Genomic DNA, 8,030 nt, shown 5'->3' with positions numbered 1-8,030 from the left:
AGTGGCTATAGCTCTGTGGAAGTTTGCAACGCCTGACTGCTATTGGTTAGTCAGGAATCAGTTTGGAGTGGGGAAATCTACTGTGGGGGCTGCTGTGATCCAAGTAGCCAAGGCAATCACTAATCTTCTGCTAGCAAGGGTAGTGACTCTGGGAAATGTGCTGGTCATAGTGGATGGCTTTTCTGCAATGGGTTGTGGGCAGTTCCACAACTCTCATGGGGCGATAGATGGAATGCATATCCCCATCTTGGCACTGGACCACCTTGCCAACCAGTACGTAAACCGCAAGGGATACTTCTCAATGGTGTGGAAAGCACTGGTGGATCACAAGAGATGTTTCACCGACATCAGCATGGGATGGCCGGGAAAGGTGCATGATGCTAGCATCTTTAGGAACTCCAGGCTCTTTGAACAGCTGTAAGAAGGGACTTACTTCCCAGACCAGAAAACTACTGTTGGGGATGTTGAAATGCCAATAGTTATTCTTGGAGACCCAGCCTACCCCTTAATGCCATGGCTCATGAAGCCTGGACATAATTCGGCGGCAGGGGGTCCTTCTGCTCCGGGACTCGCCGTCAAAGTGGCCCAAAGACCCACGGCAGGGCTTCCCCGCCACCGAATTACTGCCGAAGACCCAGCACTTCGGCGGTGGGTCCCACTTTGGCGGTAATTCGGCGGCGGGAGGTCCTTCCGCCCCAGGGTGGAAGGACCCCCTGCTGCTGAAGACCCAGAGCAGAAGAAGCTCTGAGGGCCCGGGCCCTGCGAGAGTTTTCCGGGCCCCCAGAGCAAGTGAAGGACCCCGCTCCAGGGGCCCCAAAAAACTCTCGTGGGGGCCTCTGCGGGGCCCAGGGCCTGGGGCAAATTGCCCCACTTGCCCGCCCCCGGGCGGCCCTGGTTTCAAACTGCAGCACCCTCCTTTCCCGTAGCAAGCAATGCCAGTTGGGTTTGCCATTTGAAAGGAGGGGCAGTGGTTTTCGCATGGCTATTCTCTGGGATGATCCCTTCACCCCTCCCTCCACCTTGTGGCTATTCTCAGAGGTGACCCCTTTTAACTGAGCGCAAACAGCCCAGTATGAACAGGGTCCTTTTACTGTTCCCTTATAAAAATTCCCCTATTTCAACCAGGTGAGGCTAAAACAGAAAGATATAGACTGAACGTTGCTTGAATGCAACCAAAACCCAGGACCATTCGCTGCCATGCTTTGTGCTGCAATGATTCCAGACTACTTGCTACTGGCTTTGCATGATAAAGTGTCCTACTGTGGAGGACGAAATAAGGCAGCCCTCCCTAGAAACCTTTTGCAAAGGCTTTCATAGTACATCCAGGAGAGCTTCAGGGAGACGTCCCTGGAGAATTCCCGCTCCATCCCCAGACACATTAACAGACTTTTCCAGTAGCTGTACTGGCTGCAAATGCATCCCAAGTCTTCAGGGCAAATCAAACATTAAACACTATTGCTTTTAAACCCTGTAGTATAGTTACAAATGTGCACTCACCAGAGGTGCCTTCTCCGGCTTCAGGGTCCAGGAACCCGCCATGGAAGGTGTGATGAAAAGGGGTGATGAAAAGGTCCTGGCTGCCAGGGAGAATGGATTCTCCTCTTGCTTGCTGCACATTTTCCTCCTCTTCCTCATCCACAAAATCCTTCTTCCTGTTACATGATCCCCCCTTGCAGTTGTCCACGGACAGTGGTGGGGTAGTGGTAGCGTCCCCGCCAGAATGCCATGCAGCTGATCATAGAAACGGCATGTATGGGGGTCTGACTCAGAGTGACCATTTGCCGCCTTTGTCTTTTGGTAGGCTTGCCTGAGCTCCTTAACTTTCATGTGGCACTGCTGTGTGTCCCTTTTGTAGCCTCTGTTCATCATGCCCTGTGTGATTTTTGGCATATATATTAGCATTTCTTCTTTTTGATTGGAGTTTGGCCTGCACAGAGTCTTCTCCCCAAGCAGCAATCTTATCCAGTGTCTCTCGTTTGGTCCATGCTGGAGCTTGTTTGAGATTCTGGGACTGTATGGTCACCTGTGCTGCTGACCAAACAGGAAATAAAATTCAAAATTTCCCATGGCTTTTCTTGTGTACCTGGCTAGTGCATAGGAGTTGAAAGTGATGTCCAGAGTGGTCACACTGGAGCACTCTGGGATAGCTCCCGGAGGCCAATATCTTCAAACTGCATCTGCACTACCCCAAATTTGACCCAATAAGGTCGATTTTTATTGCTACTCCTCTTGCTGGGGAGGAGTACAGCAGTCGATTTTAAGAGTCCTTTAGGTCGATGGAATGGGGTTGCTTGTGTAGCATGGCAGCTTACATGACCTTGTCAACAAGACATATTCCTATTGGATTGTTCATATGTTATTATAGCAAAGAAACACTTGGATCATTTTACTTTCTTTGTAACATGGGGGGTAATTAGAATATCTTGCATTGCAGTTTCCCTTTTAAAGTGGTTCTTGGCATCCTGACCAGCCTCTCATGAAGATTTCCAACAGGTAGGTACCAGGAAATGAGGAATGGGGGATAAAATGCTTTTTATATATTGCCTATGTGCCTCATGATAACTCATCATCTGGAAAGTTAACTTCTCCTTCTCTTTGTTTTGTTTACATGCACCTGAAATCACTTAGTACAAATTTTCTTAACTTTGATGGAGAGAATGGATCATTTTGATGTCCTACCTAACCATACCAGGACCACAAATCGATTTATTCCTCTGTGACTTACTTCCACCATTCTAATTCCTGAAGCAGAGTTCAGTTTACAATAAATTTTAATTTTATGGCCCTTCATTTTGTGTTCAGGGAACCATATACATGCAGGTCTGTAGACAATCAATAATATCTGTGCTGACTTTTGCCAATCTTTTGACTGTGCAAGGTGAATTAAAATATCATCTGGGCCCTGAGTTGGAAGCATCAAATTCATTTGAGTTTTTAGATTCTTTTGTAAATATGTATATTGTATATCAAAGTAGTGTAACAATCTTAGATAGAAAGCAACATTTGAACTTGTCTTGGAGCTTGAATTGTAATGTGTTAATAGTAGTGCCCCAGAATTTTAAAGGTTAAATAACTATGCAAAACCTGGTTTGGCAAAAATATTACCCCTTCTTCTGAATACACATCTGGCTAGATCTTTAAAATGTAAAGTCTTCCACATGCGTGCTGGAATATTGAAGTCAACTACCCGAGCTGTTTTAAAGAAGCATACTGGACCTTTTCTGAAGTGACTGTATGAGACTTACAGATATGAACATAAAAAATAATTAGCAAGATATGAAGTGGATTCCAGTAAATGGCTGTTCTATTAGAATTGTTATGAGGAAATGTTTACACAGATGTCGTAAGTGAGACTTTCAAAAAAAAGAAAAAAACCAACAAAAAAAGCCAACCTTACGTAGCTGACAGCCTGACAACTTTGCATATGTGTGTTAACAGGAGAATGTGCTGTGTTTAGAATGAATGGAGAAGCGGGCCTAAATGACTTTCAGATTAGCTGGAACAGATGGAAGGGTCACAGTTGAACAACTTTACACAGCAACATAAAGGCAATGTTCAAGTGGAGTTCATTGCCTCTGACAGATACTGTCAATCAAACAGGGGACTCTCAGTTAACCAGCAGCCTGTCTTTTTAAAGATTAAATTTAAAAAAATGCATTGTGAGGAAATGACTGGAGTTTATCTGGTCTATGTCGGGCATAAATTCCACCCCAAGTGACTAGCGTTTTCAAATGAAACACAATAGATTGTGGACATTTTGAAGACAACTGAGATATAGCCAGGATGGGGTGCTAGTGCTAATATATCATTTTTGCAAATGTGTAATCCAAATCAGGTCTTCTAAGGGCATGCATCAGGTCTCAATAGCTAGGTACCCTTATTCATATGCTGTATGTTGTGCTTTTATACAGTCTCCTGTTATTGAAAATGGAAACAATAGTCACAGCTATGGTAGGTAAGCTGAATTATTTTGTTTCAAACAAGATAGGACTTGAATTTGATATTGTGATTTTTAACATATCCACAGATATACTTATGGATATCCCTTAAAAAACTGTGGTATTAGGAACAAGAGAATGCTTTTAGTATAGACTGGATAGTCTGTTGCCTGTGGTAACACCATGTTTCAGAGGTCACCATTCCTGAGTGAAGAGACATTGTAGGGAGGAACTGTTCAGTCACAATACTTACACATTCCAGGTGCCCACCTCCAGCATCTGGACTGCAGCGAATGTCTGGCTGACAAGAACACAAATTCCCAACCCTAGCAAGAGGCGGGAGAGAGGGATGAGGTTAATGAATACACTAGCAGTTGGAAAAGTGAAAAGGGAGGATGGATTCACTTTGTTGACTCGGAAAGAGGACACCTGAAAAAAATTATTTTCTTAGTGTAAGTATGTCCCCTCTCCACTCCAACACACACTTCACTAGTGGTCACGGTTTCCAAATCCCTGGAGCCTAAGCCAGGAGTGGAGCTGTCACTGGTGCAGTGTGATAGTATGTTCTCTTTGCAACTCTCTCCATCTTGATCCTACAGGGAGGACTGTGGGAGAGGGGAGGAAACATCAGTGGGAGAGGGGAGGCAACATCCAGGAGAACAGAATCTAGTGGCTGGAGGTACAAATTGTACACCAGAAATATGTTGGTGACAAAGTCCCTTCCGTTCTCTTGCCTTGGCTCTCTTAGTATAATTCAAACGGTCCCTGCTTGAGTTCAGGTTCCAAGAGCTTGATGAGACCAGACTTATCACTTGTACCATCTTCAGTAGCTGTGGCTTTAAAGGTCCATAAAAATATGAGGTGATGAGAGGTAGTGCTGTCCTCAGCTGACCTACTCAGTGGCAAGACTGGCTCACTAAAGCCCTTTTAAATACACAGCTGTAGACCTTATTGATCCTCATACAAATGAGCTCAGCTGTCTTTGCTGACCACTGCATCTTATTCAACAGGCAGGCTAATGCCTAATCCATGGCAGTGTGGTATATAGCAAGGCCTGAATGTTATTCCTTGTTGCCGTTATCATAACACCCTTCCTTCAGTCTAAGCAGCAGCTAGAAAAGTGAAAGCCTGGAGTGTTTCCCAACCATGGTCACTCATACAGGAAAAGACTCAATGTCCAAATCTACAAATTTTATTTATATATGCAGAATTTAAATAAGAGCTCTAGTCTGCTAACTTGTCTTCCACTGAATCCTTAGGCACTAGCCACAGCGGAAGATGACAGATTAGATAAAACAGTGGCTTGATCCATTACATCAAATCTCATGTGCACTAGTGTTGCTTCATCATGGCTCTGTCTGAACGAAGGGTGAGCTCCAGCAGCAGTGCTTAGCCCTTATTTCCCTTGAGTAATATGCTTGCTCTCTGCTGGCTGGAGTGGATTTCTTTTTGGCAGCTCATAGTACTTGTAATTTGCCACCACCCACTTGACATTGTCCAGGCTACCTTTTAGAGCTAACCATAATTGTGCCACAGCCCAGAAAGAGACTGGAAGTGGGCATTTGGTGCCTCAAACAGTGGCTACAAATGGACCATTCCCATTGACTCAAATACTCAACCCATCTCTAATGTAAACCGTTACTTATATGCTCATATGGGCCTACCGATTAAATCCTGGGCCCATTTTAGTCAGTGGGAATTTTGCCAGTGACTTTAGTAGATCCAGGGTTTCATCCTACGACTCTGAGAATCTAGAAGAATTCCATGAGTTAATTAATCATTCATGCCTGATTCTCCTCTCACTTAGGCTGGTGAACTCCATCGACTTGAATGGAATTACTCCTGATTTACTCTGGAGTGGAGAATCAATCCCTTCATGGCTTTTCAGATTATAAGCAGCCTGTTCAAATGGGGGCCAACAATTATCTGCTAGAGATTATAATGTTTAAAATGATTTCTAAATTGAAAAAAAAATGATTTTCATGCCAGGAGAACATTTAACAACAGGAAGAATTAAATTAACCCATCCTCCCTCTTAGTCTGCATTCAAAGAATGAGATCTGCCTTATTAAGCAGGCTTTGAAAACAAACAAACATCCAAACAAAGAAAATCACTGAGATAAAGCAAGGAACCCATTTTCCATTTAGATTCTGTGACACAGCATGAAAGCAAGCTGGGCATGGATTAATAAATGCTCCACAGATACTTCATCTACAAGCCTTGTGTCAACTGCAAATAAAACCAGTCGTGTCACGCATCCCTTTAGAAGTTCATTAATGGACCACAGACAGCACTGCTTTTAAAAAATATAATGGTGACAATTGGGGGGTATATTTTGAACAGATGCTTAACAAATCAACTTGTCTGATAGAAGTGTTGAACTTCATACATGTTTTTTGTGGCTGCTAGTAAAACAGTCACTATTTTTCTGCAAAGTAAATATTAGCATGGGCTGGAGGGAAAGCATGAACAGGTAAGTTGATATTTGCTGACGATTTTTATATTCAGTCTTTCTTCACGGCCTATGTTTTCCATCCTTTTCTTTTGTCTCCTTTGGGTTAGTCCCTGTAGGAACACCAGTACTGTCTGAGCTGCAATGTTAATGCAAGTTGCCTTGCATAATGCTGACCATTGTCTAGCAAGTTGCCACACCAGCTCAACAGATCAAGGAGATGCATGCAATGGATCAGGAACACACACAGAGGTTTTCTCCTCACCTAAGAGGATAACAGCTATGGAGAGCAAGTACAGTATGTTCATCGCTAGTGGCTGAGAACTGTAGAACGTTGCTTTATATTCAGATTTTGATAGACTCAAACTTCCTGGCTCAAGGGACGGCTGTTGACTGAGCGCTGCAATTTAGCAGCTACATACTGGTGATGCAAATAAACTACTAATACACTTTGAAGCCAAAGAAGAGAGTGATTTGCTACATGACCTTAACTTTTGTGTCCTGATTAATTAATGCTGGCAAATCACTTTGAGATAGCAAAATGAAAGATGGCATAGAAAGTTAAATAATCTTATCTTTGTTAATTTTTTAAATTAAGGGAGATCTGGCATGTCGAAAAGAAGAAAGTAAATGGGGAGCGTTGACAGAGGATGCGGGCTTGATGTAGGTTACACTAGTGGTATGTTAATAGAGTCAGCGTGGTCTAGAGGTCAGGATTCTAGACTGGGTTCTATTCCCATGTTTGCTACTAATCTACTGGGTGACCTTGGACAAGTCACTTTATCTTTGGTTTCTTTCCCATCTTATGTCTTGTCTATTTGGATTCTAAATTATTTGGGGGCATGGACTGTCTCTGACTACATGTTTTTGCAGCACTTAGCACAATGGGGTCAAATCTTGGTTGCATCCCCTAATGCTGCTGTAATACAAATAAATAATCATGAGATTTGCACCACTTTATGAGGTGAGAATCTGGACCAGAACTGTACAATGTGTGAAACTGGGAAACATGACCAGTGAATAGACACAAAGATGTTCTCATAGATATAAAATGGAAATCTGTAAATTGTAGGGGGGTTGGATTTGTCAGATAAAGACCTGTTTAGATTTGATTGCTTTTCAAGTCACATAGCCTAGTCCTAGTCCTATTGGAAGCAATGTCAAAACTACCATTGTCTTCAAATGGAATAGCTCAGTGTCTTATTCCTCTGAGCCCCTCCACTGAATCAAGTGAGTGAAGGATTACACATGCAATCATACACACCTCACTGTAAATAGGGATTACAGCCAAACCCCACACAAGTAACTAGCATAATGCATGTCTGAATGCATGATGTAATGTGTCAGTGAGGGGCTGTGTGACCCTAGGTTCCATTTCTTGGGCTAGAGAGAACTTTGTGTGGATGCATGCAGAGCGAGTAGGCAAAGCATCAGTTTGCTACAGGTGCTGGAAACTTCTGCAAAGTACTGAGAGTCCAGCTCCCAGCGAGTTCATTCTCATGACTCTAATAGTGTTTGACTGCTGCTTTAGGGCTAGCACTTCAGGGGAGATTTTCCACACAACTTGGCCTTCAGCTACTGTTTTGGTTTAGCCTTAAAATCCCCTAAGAGTGCCCCCAATATAAGTGCATGTCCGTGA

Source organism: Gopherus flavomarginatus, chromosome 5, assembly GCF_025201925.1.
Source record: "Gopherus flavomarginatus isolate rGopFla2 chromosome 5, rGopFla2.mat.asm, whole genome shotgun sequence".
Lineage (NCBI taxonomy): Eukaryota > Metazoa > Chordata > Testudines > Testudinidae > Gopherus > Gopherus flavomarginatus.
The sequence above is the reverse complement of the archived record's forward strand: the minus strand, read 5'-3'. Positions refer to the sequence as shown.